Raw genomic sequence first — 14485 nt, 5'->3', positions numbered from 1 at the left:
AAATCTGTTTAGGCAGCAAACTTTGAAAGCCTCCGTGGAGATTGATAATATACTCTTATGTACCCTTACACTTTTGTGCCATACAGCGGTAAATATACTTCCCAAAGAAGAAAAAAACTTGTGCTGGTCATGGTGGCTCTCAACCTTCCTGATGCTGCAACCCTTTAATACAGTTCCTCATGTTGTAGTGAGCCACAGCCATAAAATTATTTCATTGATACTCCATAACTGTAATTTTGGTACTATAGTGAATCATGATGTAAAGTCTGATATGTAGGATATCTGATATGCAACCTTCAAAGGGGCATGGCCCACAGGTTGAGAATGCCTGTCTTAGAGTAATAGAACTGATAGAATGAATACACACACACACACACACACACACACACACACACACAGAGGTTTATTTAGAGTGGCTTACAGGCTGTGGTCCTGCTAGTCCAATATTGGCAGTCTATCAACAGAAGGTCCAAGCATCCAGAGTTTTTCCATAAGGCTAAATGTCTCATCTGGTCTTCTGCATATGCCAGAATCCCACAGAGGTAGGCTCTAATTCCAGAATGGATTTGCTAGCCAGAGTGAGGGCAAGCAGGCAGAGGAGAGGTTTCTTCTACGTCTTCGATATGCCAGCAGAAGGTGTGGCCCAGATTAAATGTGGATCTTCCCACCTCAAAAGATTTAAATAAGAAAAACCCATTACAGGTGTACTCAGTCTCTTGGGTTTTAGGTAATCGTAGATGTAGTCAAGTTGACACCAAGAATAGCCACCAGGAGATTGTAATTTTATCTTACTTTACCGTTTGACAGCTTCATATATGTATATAATGTGTAACTCACCCCTCTCCTGATCCTTCATTTACCTCTAACATCAGGTATGCCTCTCAGTTTCATGCCCTTTTGGTTTTACTTTTGTTTTGTTTCCTACTGAGTTTAACCAGGCTACCAACCTGGACTTGTGGAGCTCATCAACTGGTACCTGTGGTGCCTGGGTATCTCAACAGCAGCTGCATCACTGAAGACAATGACTCTCTTTTCCTCACCCTGCATCAGCTGCTAATAGCTTCTCAGTGTGAGTCCAGCCCCTGTGATGGAATGTAAGCAGGCCTTATCACATGTGGGAAGATTCAACTGCTGGGAGTCCATAGGTGCCACATGTCATGCCCAGTAGAGAGTTCACAGCCCTCTTCCCCATCAGCTTGTTTTTACATTCTTCCCACCACTGCCCCCATGATGTTTCCTGAACCTTGAAGGCAGTGAAATACATGTTCTGTTTAGGGACACTCATTGGTCATTTATTCTCAACATCTTGACCAGCTAGCTGTAAGTCTTTTTATCAACTACCATTTGGCTTCTAGTCTGAACCAGTGCCCTGAGCAGACATTGGGCACTGGCTCTGCACCAAATCCCACAACACCGAGAGAAAACCCAAATTCCAGGTGCTGTAACACTCTCAGGATCAGAGGTGAGGAGGCCACAACATTTGCCCCAACGCCGGCAGTGACGGGGTTCCACAGGATCCAGGGATGCAGGAACCCCCAACCAGCAAGGATCACAGGTCCCTTCTGGTCTGAACTAGTGCCCTGAGCAGACCATGGGTGCTGGCTCTGCACCAAGTACCACAAGACCTGGTGGAAACCTGACTTCCAAATGCTCTGATCATAGGAGAGTCCACAACATCGGCCCCAACACCCATCCCAACACCTGGAGTAACTAGGTCCCCCAGAATCTGGGGACACAGGAACCTCCACAAAACCAGGGTCTTGGGTTCCTTCTAGTCTGAACCAGTTCCCTGAGCAGACCTTGGGGGCTGACTCCATACCTATTCCCACAACACACAGAGGGAGCCCAACTCACAGGTGCTCTAAAATGCCCAGGATCAGAGGTGTTCTGAAACACCCAGGATCATAGGATTGCAGGATCAGAGGAAGCTTGACTCCCAGAAGATTGGACACAACAAGGATCTTGGACACAACCAGGATCTCAGGATAATAGAATCACAGAGACAACTGGGCTATGAGGAGTTCTGATACAACCAGAATCACAGGATGGACAGGCTGCAGAGAGAGCAAAGGCAGGAAACACTAGAGAAGACCAGATGGCAAGAGGGAAGCAAAAGAATATAAGCAACAGAAACCAAGACTACTTGGCATCATCAGAACCCAGTTCTCCCACTACAACAAGTCCTGGATACCCCATCACACCAGAAAAGCAGAATTTGGATTTAAAAATCACATCTAAAAATGATGATAGAGGACTTTAGGAAGGACATAAATAACTCCCTTAAAGAAATATAGGACAACACAGCTAATCAGGTAGAACCCTTTAAAGAAGAAACACAAAAATCCCTTAAAGAATTACAGGAAAACACAAACAAACAGGTGAAGGAATTGAACAAAACCATCCAGGATCTATAAATGGAAATAGAAGCAATAAAGAAATCACAAAGGGAAGCAACCTTGGAGATAGAAAACCTAGGAAAGAGATCAGGAGTCATAGATGCAAGCATCACCAACAGAATACAAGAGAAAGAAGAGAATCTCAGGGGCAGAAGATACTATAGAAAACATTGACACAACAGTCAAAGAAAATGCAAAATTCAAAAAACTCCAAACCCAAAACTTCTAGGAAATCCAGGACACATTGAGAGGATCAAACCTAAGGATAATAGGTATAGAAGAGAGTGAAGATTCCCAAGTTTAAGGGCCAGTAAATATCTTCAACAAAATTGTGGAAGAAAACTTCCCTAACCTAAAGACAGAGATGCCCATGAACATACAAGAAGCCTACAGAACTCCAAATAGACTGGACCAGAAAAATACTCCTTTTGTCACACAATAATCAAAGCACTAAATGCACAAGTAACATATAAAGGCAGACCTATCAGAATTACACCAGACTGCTCACCAGAGACAATGACGGCCAGAAGATCCTGGGCAGATGTCATACAGACCCTAAGAGAACACAAATGCCAGCCCAGGCTACTATACCCAGCAAAACTCTCAATTAGCATAGATTGAGAAACCAAGATATTCCAGGACAAAATAAAATTTGCACAATGTCTCCACACAAATCCATCTCTACAAAGGATAGTAGATGGAAAACTCCAACAGAAAGAGGGAAACTATACCCCAGAAAAAGCAAGAAAGTAATCTTTCAACAAACCCAAAGGAAGTTAGCTACACAAACATAAATCCACCTCTAACAACAATAATAAGAAAAAGCAACAATCACTTTTACTTAATATGTCTTAACACCAATGGACTCAATTCCCCAGTAAAAAGACATAAACTAACAGACTGGATAGATAAAGAGGACCCAGCATTTTGCTGCATACAGGAAACACACCTCAGTGACAAAGACAGACACTACCTCAGAGTAAAAGGCTGGAAAACAATTTTCCAACCAAATGGTCCCAAGAAACAAGCTGGAATAGCCATTCTAATCTAGAGTAAAATCTACTTTCAAACAAAAGTTATCAAAAAAGAAAAGGAAGGACACTTTATACTCATGAAAGGAAAAATTTACCATGTTAAATTTTAATTCTGAATATCTATGCTAGAAATGCAAGGGCAACCACATTTATAAAAGAAAATTTACTAAAACTCAAAGCACATATAGCACCTCACACAATAATAGTGGGAGACGTCAACACCCCACTCTCATGGACAGATCATGGAAACAGAAACTAAACAGAGACACAGTGAAACTAACAGAAGTTATAAACCAAATGGATTTAACAGGTATCTATAGAACATGATCCTAAAACAAAAGAATATACCTTCTTGTCAGCACCTCATGGTACCTTCTCCAAAATTGACTATATAATTGGTTACAAAACAGGCCTCAACAGATACAAGAAGATTGAAATAATTCCATGCATCATATCAGATCACCACGGACTAAGGATGATCTTCAACTACAACAAGAACAACAGAAAGCCCACATACACATAGAAGGTGAACAACACTCTACTCCATGATAACTTGGTCAAGGAAGAAATAAAGAAATAAAGACTTCTTAGAATTTAAGGAAAATGAAGGCACAACATACCCAAACTTATGGGACACAATGAAAGCTGTGCTAAGAGGAAAACTCATAGCTCTGAGTGCCTCTAGAAAGAAACTGGAGCAAGCTTGAAAGCTCTAGAACAAAAAGAAGCAAATACACCCAAGAAGAGCACATGGCAGGAAATAATCAAACTCAGGGCTGAAATCAATCAAGTAGAAACAAACAAACAACAACAACAACAAAAAAAACTATGCAAAGAATTAACAAAACCAGAAACTGGTTCTTTTTTTAAAAAAAAAAATGAACAAGATAGATAAACCCTCAGCCAGACTAACCAGAGGACACAGAGACAGTATCCAAAGTAACAAGATCAGAAATGAAAAAAAAAAAAAAAAACGGTGTAATGACAGAAACTAGGGAAATTGAAAAAAATTATCAGATCCTACTATAAAAGCCTATACTCAACAAAACTGGAAAGTCTGGATAAAATGGATAATTTTCTAGACAGATACCAGGTGCTATAGTTAAATCAGGATCAGATAAACCATCTAAACAATAACTCCTAAAAAGAATAGATGTAGTCATTTAAAGCCTCCCAACCAAAAGAAGCCCAGGACCAGATGGGTTTAGTGCAGAATTCTATCAGACCTTCAAAGAAGACCTAATACCAATAATCTTCAAACTATTCCACAAAATAGAAAGAGAAGGAACAGTACCCAATTGGTTCTACGAAGCCACAATTACACTTATACCTAAACCCCAAAAACCCCAATGAAGAAAAAGGACTGTAGTCCAATTTCCCTTATGAATATCGATGCAAAGATACTCAATAAAATTCTAGCAATCTGAATTCAAGAACATCAAAACGATCATCCATCATGATCAAGTAGGCTTCATCCCAGGATGCAGGGATGGTTCAATAAATGTAAATTCATCAACCCAGTCCATTATATAAATAAAGTCAAAGGAAAAAAAAAACACATGGTCATCTCATTAGATGCTGAGAAAGTATTTGACAAAATTCAACACCTCTTCATGATAAAAGTCTTGGAAAGATCAGAAATTCAAGGCCCGTACTTAAGTAGAGTAAAAACAATATACAGGAAACCAGTAGCCAATATCAAGCTAGAGAGAAACTTGAAGCAATTACACTAAAATCAGGGACTAGACAAGGCTGCCCATTCTCTCCCTACTTATTCAATATAGTATTCAAAGTCCTACACAGAGCAGTTAGACAACAAAAGGAGGTCAAAGGGATACAAATTGGAAAGGAAGAAGTCAAAATATCACTATTTGCAGATGATATGATCGTATACTTAAGTGACCCCAAAAATTCCACCAGAGAACTCCTAAACCTGATAAACAATTTCAGCAAAGTGGCTGGATATAAACTTAAACAAATCAGTAGTCTTCCTCTACTCAAAGGATAAGCAGGTTTAGAAAGAAATTAGGGAAACAACACCCTTCACAATAGTCACAAATAATATAAAATAACTTGCTGAAACTCTAGTAAAGCAATTTAAAGATCTGAATGACAAGAACTTCAAGTTTCTGAAGAAAGAAATTGAAGAAGATCTCAGAAGATGGAATGATCTCTCATGCTCATGTATTGGCAGGATTAATATAGTAAAGATGGCCATTTTGCCAAAAGCAATCTACAGATTCAATGCAATCCCCATCAAAATCCCTACTCAATTCTTTATAGAGATAGAAAGAGCAATTTGCGAATTCATTTGAAGTAACAAAAACCCAGGATAGCGAAAACTATTCTCAAAAATAAAAGAAGTTTTGGGGGAATCACCATCCCTGACTTCAAGTTGTATTACAGAACAATAATGATAAAAGTTGTATGGTATTGGTACACAGACAGGCAGGTAGATCAGTGAAATGGAATTGAAGACCCAGAAATGAAGCCACACACCTATGGTCATTTGATCTTTGACAAAGAAGCTAAAACCATCAAGCGGAAAAAAGAGCATACTCAACAAATGGTGGTGGTTCAACTGGTGATCAGCATGTAGAAGAATGCAAATCGATCCAGTCTTACCACCTTGTAAAAAGCTTACGTCCAAGTGGATCAAAGACCTCCACATAAAACCAGATATACTTGAACTAATAGAAGAGAAAGTGGAGAACTGCCTAGAACACATGGGCACAGTGGAAAATTTTCCTGAATAGAACATGGATGGCTCTAAGATCAAGAATTGACAAATGGGACCTCATAATATTGCAAAGCTTCTGTAAGGCAAAGGACACTGTCATTAGGACAAAATGGCAACCAACAGATTGGGAAAAGATCTTTACCAATCCTACATCTGATAGAGAGCTAATATCCAACATATGCAAAGAACTCAAGAAGTTAGACTCCAGAGAATCAAATAAGCCTATTAAAAAATGGGATCTAGAACTAAACAAAGAATTCTCAACTGAGGAATACTGAATGGCTGAGAAGCACCTAGAGAAATGTTCATCATCCTCAGACATCAGGGAAGTGCAAATCAAAACAACCCTGAGATTCCACCTCACACCAGTCAGAATGGCTAAGTTCAAAAACTCAGGTAACAGATGCTGGTGAGGATTTAGAGAAAGAGGAACACTCCTCCATTGTTGGTGGGATTCCAAACTGGTACAACCACTCTGGAAATCATTCTGGAGGTTCTTCAGAAAATTGGACATTGCACTACCTGAGGATCCAGCTATACCACTCCTGAGCATATACCCAAATATGTTCTAACATATAACAATGTCCACTATGTCCATAGCAGCCTTATTTATTATAGCCAGAAGCAGGAAAGAACCCAGATGTCTTTCAACAGAGGAATGGATACAGAATCAGCTATCAAAAACAATGACTTCATGAAATTCATAGGCAAATGGATGGAACTAGAAAATATCACCCTGAGTGAGGTGATCCAATCATAAAAGAACACACATGGTATGCACTCACTGATAACTGGATATTAGCCCAAAAGCTCAGAAGACCCAACATACAATTCATAGACCACATGAAACTCAAGAAGAAAGACAAAAGTGTGGATGATTCAGTCCTTCTTAGAAAGGGAAACAAAATACTCACAGGAGAAAATACAGAGGCAAAGTGTGGAGTAGAGACTGAAGGAAAGGCCATCCACACTTGGGAATCCATCTCACATGCAGTCACCAAACCCAGTCACTATTGGGGATGTCAAGAGGTGTATGCTGACAGGAGCCTGATATAGCTGTCTCCTGAGGGGCTCTGCCAGAGCCTGACAAATACAAAGGTGGATGCTTATAGCCAACCACTGGACTGAGAACAGGGTCCCCAATGGAAGAGTTAGAAAATGGACTAAGGTAACTTGGAGGTTTGCAGCCCCATAGGAATAACAACAATATCAACCAACCAGACACCCCAGAGCTCCCAGGGACTAAACCACCAACCAAAGAGTACACATGGAGGGACCCATGTTTCCAGATGCATGTGTGGCTTCAATGGGAGGAGAGGCCCTTGGTCATATGAAGGCTTGATGCCCCAGTGTAGGAGAATGCTAGAGCGGGGAGGCAGGAGGGACTAGGTGGATGGGGGAGCACTCCTATGGAGGCAGGAGGTGGGGGTTGGGATGGGGGAGTTTCCGGAAGGGAAACAGGGAAAGGGGATAACATTTGAAATGTAAATAAAGAAAATATCCAAAAAAAAAGAAAAGAAAAAAAGAAAAGAAAAATACCCTACTGTTTGCTTCAAAAAGAAGCTTTTTTTTTTTTTAAATCAAGGCAGAAACATTCTATGGGTATAAACATACATGTTAGTTTGAGAACAAGCTCATTTAGCAAAACAGAAGCAGCAGGTTCACTGCTAGAATCTATGACCTCCTCAGCCCTGGGCTTTTGGGAAAGCCTACACTATATGGCATGACCCTCTGTGGCGTGGACCTTAAATACAATCAGGAAGCAGCTGATTATCCCCATAACAGTGATACTAAAATAAGATAAGGCACAAATAAAGGCCAGTTGTTATTTACTGATCTTCTGATTTACTTAAACACTACCTGTACAGACTATTGGCCAAGCATGACTTCACTTGCTCCCTAACACAAAACGACCTGAAAAAAAAAAAAAAAAAAAGCTGAAACAATGAGCTGTTGCCCTTAGCAACCTGCTGACTGCCACGGAGACTTCTGTGAAATCTTGCTTGCTTTCCTGCCCCATCTTGTGGTTTTAAAATATAAAATAAACATACAAACCGGACCCAGGATTGAAGCCTTTCAGGGCACACCCTGGTTTTGGTGATGTCCACCGGCGACATCTCCCTCCTTCGTTCTCACTGATGTTAGATAGAGTACTTATTCCAGAAAGATTCTGGCAACACTACCACGGCATAATTTTATTTTAGCTGTTTGTGAATAGTCTATTGGCCAACTTTCAATGACAAAGAAAGGAAACCCTGGGGGGAAATCATATAAAAGGTGAGAATTTATCTTGGCTCATGTCTTTGGAGGATTCTATCCATTATCAGCCCTCTCTGTTGACGTGGGGTCTTCGGTAAGAAAAGAATTATCCATCATATAGTAGCCAAGAAACACACAGAAAGACAAAGTAACTGTGATTCCAGTATTCCTTTCAAGGGCTTCCCCCTCCATGGCCTACTTCCTTCTGCTAGGTTCTGCTAGATCAAAACTTTTAACTCTGAGTGACATTTCAGATCTCAAAAGTCTGTTCTGTTTTTGTTTTTGTTTTTGTTTTCCTTATATCAGAAGTACTTAAACCTGTAACATTCCGTGGGCATATTAATGGGAAAAAATAATCATAATAACTTCCAAACATTACCTGAATCGTGTGTTTTGTGTGTGGCTTGGGGAAAAGAGGATTTTCTGGTCACTGAACCACTGTTCTCCCGGCAGCTTTCTCCTCCTCTCCATGTGATCCCTTTAGTAGACAACTTCAGGTTACCAAAACTTTTTAGGTTGTAGTTTTTGGCTCAAACTCACATATCCTTGGAGTATAACACAGGCAAAAGCCATATTACCTTTTCATTAACTATCGCAATAAAAGAAAGTCAGTTATGTAATCCTCTTCCCAGGATACTTAGTTGCAAGGCCTCTGAGACTAACTCAGATTCACAGGAAAGGGAGTGTTAGGATGACTCCTGGGCCTGGAGGTTTAGAATTTACAGCTTGTCCCACACTCCACCTGATTACCCTCACCTTCACTGACTGACACTCGGGTAGTGTTACTGCAAGCCCATCCCCAGGGGAAAGTTCCCACGTCATTTGTAAGTTCCTCCTGCTCAGCACTCTTCTTGCACACATATCTGTCTCCCTTTGGTGCTTTGACGAAGCTACCGTCGAAGTTCCCAGAGGGCTGGATTCTACCTGATTCTGCTCAAGGCACTACCAATGCCTTGCACTCTGCCTGACATGGGATGGGTGTGTAACAGCAATCACCATGCTAGTGTTAATAATATAGACCAGAATTCAGATCTACACAGAAGAGAGATGATCATCTATAGTAACTCACAGTGGGCTGTGAAGTGCTGTGCTAGGTTTAGCATGATCAAGTCCCTATTACTGTCTTATCTTTCCCTATCAGTGGCCTAGCTAAAAACGAAAGAGAAAACGGAGCTTTGGGGCCATGACCAGATGCATCAGTACTTAGGAGCATAGTCTGTTCTTATACCTTATGACTTGGGTTCAGTTCCCAGCACCTACATGATGTTCATGTTTTATTATTTAGTTATATGTATACTCGTATACGTGTATATGCGTATACATGTATGCATGTATATGTGTATATGTATTTATGCATAAAAGCATATGTGTACATATGTATACATGTGTATGTATATATAATATGCATGTGAGAATTCTAGAAGCTCTCAAAGAACTATTAGGATCCTGTTACAGGATGTTTGATTACACTGTGAGCCCCGAGACTGTGTTATTTACTAGGGGAGTACAGACATGCCCTTAGTATGCACCTTTAATCCCAATGATGACGGTAAAGTTAGTTTGTAAAAGGATGCACCCGTGTTTGAAACTCATGTCTAATTGAGTGTCAGGCAAAGTGATGAATCAGAGAAAGATTGGACAGCTAGGATACGCCCAACTCTCATGAGAAGAGAGAGAAAAGGGAAGCTACTCAAGTGAAGAACACAGAAAAAAGGGGAGGGAGGCAGTTTTACTGAGCTAGATGTACCCAGAGAGGTTGAAGAGGGAGCAAGCTAGACACAGGTAAAGACAGAATGGGCCAGAGAATGAGGAGTTAGAAGATTAGAACAAATTGCCAACGTTTGTATGGGGCCATGCAGAGGAATTCAGGAGAAGCCAAGGGAAAGAAGCCAGACTGAATCAGTCAGCTTGGAGAGGTGTTTGAGCTGGAACAGCTGAGTTGACCAGTCAGTCAGAGTTCAGAAGAAGCTAGAAAAGCGAGCTTATCCACCCATAAGTCTCATAGGATGAAAACGTTCTAGGCCTAGGTTAGCAGATGAAGTCAGTGGGTCTCAGAGACAATTAATACAGGAGAATAAAAGTTACTTTTACAGGATCTGCTAGTGTTCAGGAAGTGTTTAAACTTCAGAAACTCGGTTTTGATCATATAAATTATCAAACACAGGGCTATTTCACACTGTAAAATGATCTTCTGAATTGACACTGCTGACAATTGCATTTACAGCTCTGACATTTTTGGATGGCTCAAAAGTCAACCGAACAGTATTTTACGTCAAAGTTCTTGCTGCATAGCAAAATATTCCAAAGCCTAGTGGTCTAAGACAACCACCATTTGATGATTCTGTGGGCCATCTGGGTGGAGAGGGACTGGCTGTCTCAGTTTGTCTAGGATCTCAGGTAAGCCCAGGTGAGGTACCTATTCACCACAAGGCCCCGAGACCACTTCTCAGCACAAAGGAGATGTATTTGCCCTGGAAGGACAAAGGACACGGAATAAGAGACAAAGACAGGAGTTAGATGAGGTGAGAGAAGGGGAGGGGACAGGGATATTTATCCTAGAGTGGGACAAAGGATGAATAGAAGAAGAGAGAAGTAGATTGAAAGAAGATGGCATAGAGGTGGCATAGGCCAATGTCTGTTTATGAAAAGAAAAGGGACCCTGTGTTAAGACAGATTGCTTTGTTTTGATAGGGCATGTTAATTAAGTTATTTAAAAGTGGGCTTTTGATTGCTGGACTTCAATACATTGATAGTTGGACTTTGGTAGCTAGCCTTAGGAGAAGGAAAAGGCCAAATAAGGGAATCGACCTTGGTGGGCAGCTCAAGGAATGTAATCTAATGTAATAAAGGGCAGGCAAGGCCTTCCAGAGCCACATTCGCTATGCTCAGGCTGGCTAGAGTCTCTTCAGTACCCATGCTAATTGGATAGTTCTGTTAAGTTCAGTTCATTTGAAGTCTCCAGGGCTCAGACAATAATTTATGGTCAGCTAAACATCTGGCAGCTGGCTGATATGGTTAAGTCCTCATTCCCATGCTTAGTCTTCAGCAGACTGGAGATCAATTGGGTCATCTTGGTTGTCCTTCATATGGTGGTTATAGTGTTTCAATTGCTGCCAGAGAGCAGAGCTCAGAGCTTTACAAACCATTACTCGTATCATGGTTGCTAATGGACCATTGGCCAAAGCAAGTCGCGTGACAAAGTTCTGATTCAAACATTGGAAAAAGAAGCTCGCCTTCTAAGGAAGCGCTGGGCTGGTTATTTTTCTTCTTGCTGTGATAAAATACCTGAAGAGGTAGCTTAATGAGGAAGATTTTATTCTGGTTCACAATTTGAGAAGGCACAATCCATTGTTGCACAGAAGACACAGTAGTCTCAACATATCCTAAATGGGCTAATGGGAATACGAGAAGAAACAGACAGCGGGGACCAGAATCGGGGGAACTAAAACCCCCTAAACCTCTTCTGATAACCTTACATCTGCCAACTAAAACTCAAGTCTGAAAGGTACTACAGCCTTCTAAGATAGCGCCACCAGCTGGGAAACAAGTGTTAAAACACCTGTGCATACCGCAGAGGTATACACAGTAGAAGGAATTTGTGTCTGCTTGTGTTATCTTCGTTGTCTCATCTGCTGGCCTGACCTTTGTACATCACTGACTGTTAACATAGTCGCTGGGACCCAAAGCTTCCTCAACTACCAGCAACATCCTGAAAATTCATTTGTTCACAGAAGATAAGGTGAAGTTAAGAGCCTTATGAGCAGATGTAGACATCACAATTCATCAAACAGGAAGTAAGATTAATTAGCGAATATATAGGGAATTCCACGTCCACTAGTTGTTGCATAAAATAAACAAATAAATAAATAAATAGCCACCATGCTACTGTTGGCAGGCCGGCCAGCAGGCCAGGTCTGTCCACATCTAGGCAGACTCTCTGACCCAGAGCTCGGAAATCTCTCCACCGGACTCACTAAGTTCCCATGGCGGGTTGCTGGGACACCGGCCCCATGCCTCCAAATTCATAGCTGGTTTGCACGTGCGGCAAACCCATGCTTTGCCACCGTGCCTTTCTCTCTCGAACCCAGCTGAGTCTCTGCGTGAAGGAAAACAACAAGCAAACATACCATAGAATCAGCAGGTAACGCAATCGTTGGGGGAAGCAACTAGCATCCTAATTTTGTAAGCCATTCGAAGATAAGTTCCTCTGGTGACGGAAACCAGGGACCTCTTAGCTACATTTTTCCTTCAAGCTCTCCCAGGCCAAAAGCAAGTCACTTTTTCCTGATTCCTCTCTTCCCCTCTCCCACCCGGAAGTGCTGCCTACTACTCGCCCAGTGATTGATCCCCCGAAATCTTTATTCGTTAGGGGAAGGTTCTGCTACAACTGTTACAGATCCCAAACTGAATTACTGACTTACTACTATTTCTCCACCACCTTTTGTTTGTTTTCGTTGTTGTTATTTTGTTTTGTTTTGACTAATCAGTGGTTTGATTTCTTCACTGGGATTTGTCATCAAAACTCTGGCACTTGGGTTAGGAAATAATTTGGAATCTTTATTTTAGAAACCTTCTAATTTTCATCAAGAGATCTGCTAATTATTTTTTTAGGTATGTCTCCTAAGTAAAGACGTGTGTGTGTGTGTGTGTGTGTGTGTGTGTGTGTGTGTGTGTGTGTGTTTACTGAAAATTTGGTAAATATTACTAGGGGAATGAGCTAAACCATTATTTGCTAACTAGATTTTACATACTCATAACATTCATGAATTGGGGTGTGTGTGTGTGTGTGTGTGTGTGTGTGTGTGTGTGTGTGTGTGAGAGAGAGAGAGAGAGAGAGAGAGAGAGAGAGAGAGAGAGAGCGCACAGAGGACTGGTGTTCAGCTCCCAGCAACCATCTTAGTGGCTCACAATGCCCTGCAACTCCAGCTCTAGGGGATTCAGCACCCTCTCTGGCCTCTCCAAGAGCCTGCACTCCCATGGACATATCTATCCTTCCCCCTTTTTCATACACACACATAACTAAAAAATAGGGAAAAAAAACCCCTAACTTTATGAATTGTGTAAAAGTCAAGTCATATGCTTTAAAATAAATAACAGAACTCGCTTTGTCAGGTACTCATATCTGATCTAACATAAAATTTACTATGAGTACTAGAACTCCATACATTGGAGTTGGCTGTAACTGTCTCTGTGCTTTTCATATTATAATTACTGATCATATACTTATTTAAAAAAAAATACAGATACATATTCTCCAATTCATCCTACGCAGGAAAATTCTCTCTGTCTCTCTGTCTCTGTCTCTGTCTCTGTCTCTGTCTCTCTCTCTCTCTCTCTCATCTTTCTAGTTCTTTTATTTATTTATTTAGCGTGCGCATGTGGAAGTCAGAGGACAGCTTGTGGGAATTGGTTCTCTCCTCCCACCATTTGGATCCTGGGGACCCAACTCAGGTCATCAGGCTTAGCAGCAGTGTCTTTACTTACCGGTCCATTCCCATCAAGCCTCATTTTGGTTTGTTTTTTTGAATACATGTTTTTCATTTTTATTTATGTGTATATATCTGTGTGTTAGTACGTGCTTGCTCATGTCGGTGCCTGCCAGTGACAGACAACGGAATCAGATTCCTGCATCTGGAGTTACGGGGGGCCATGAGCTGTCTCATATGGGTTCTACAAATCCAACTCCAGCCCTTTGTAAGAGCAGCAAGAACTCTTAACGGGACAGCTATCTCTTCGGACTTCATTCTGTTTTCAATACCAATATTTAGAGCTAACCTTAATAACTTTATGAATTGAGACTATAAAATGAGGTGTTGTGGTACAAACCTGAAAACCCAGGAGACATGAGCTGAGGCAGGACTGAAAAAACCGAGTCCAGCCTGGGCTATATAAAAATAAATGTTACTTCTTATGTCTAATTTGTTTTCCAAATTTAGTCATGTGTTACAATTCCAGGCACCTTTGATACACGAGCTATTAGTACCTGTACATTTGGGATTTGTTATCTTCCAACTAGCAAGGTAACAGCTACCTACAGCTTGGGATATAATTCTACC

General features: G+C 41.1%; 1 long non-coding RNA gene across 2 annotated transcripts; it reads right to left on the bottom strand.

The window, feature by feature from the left end:
- Nucleotides 1-386: 386 nt before the first annotated feature.
- LOC102550684 (uncharacterized) lies at nucleotides 387-12769 on the bottom strand. Of its 2 annotated transcripts, none has more exons than XR_015622638.1 (4): nucleotides 12557-12769; nucleotides 8809-8907; nucleotides 977-1082; nucleotides 387-668 (listed from the first exon to the last, which is right to left on the bottom strand). It is a non-coding gene; the product is annotated as an uncharacterized LOC102550684 (long non-coding RNA). The 2 variants fall into 2 exon arrangements; XR_015622639.1 differs by having other exon boundaries at nucleotides 948-1082; nucleotides 12557-12749.
- Nucleotides 12770-14485: the final 1716 nt, after the last annotated feature.

Source organism: Rattus norvegicus, chromosome 6 (assembly GCF_021556685.1).
Source record: "Rattus norvegicus strain SHRSP/BbbUtx chromosome 6, alternate assembly SHRSP_T2T, whole genome shotgun sequence".
In the NCBI taxonomy this organism is placed as follows: domain Eukaryota; kingdom Metazoa; phylum Chordata; class Mammalia; order Rodentia; family Muridae; genus Rattus; species Rattus norvegicus.
Note: the sequence above shows the minus strand (reverse complement) of the source record. Positions and strands in the feature narration are given on the sequence as shown.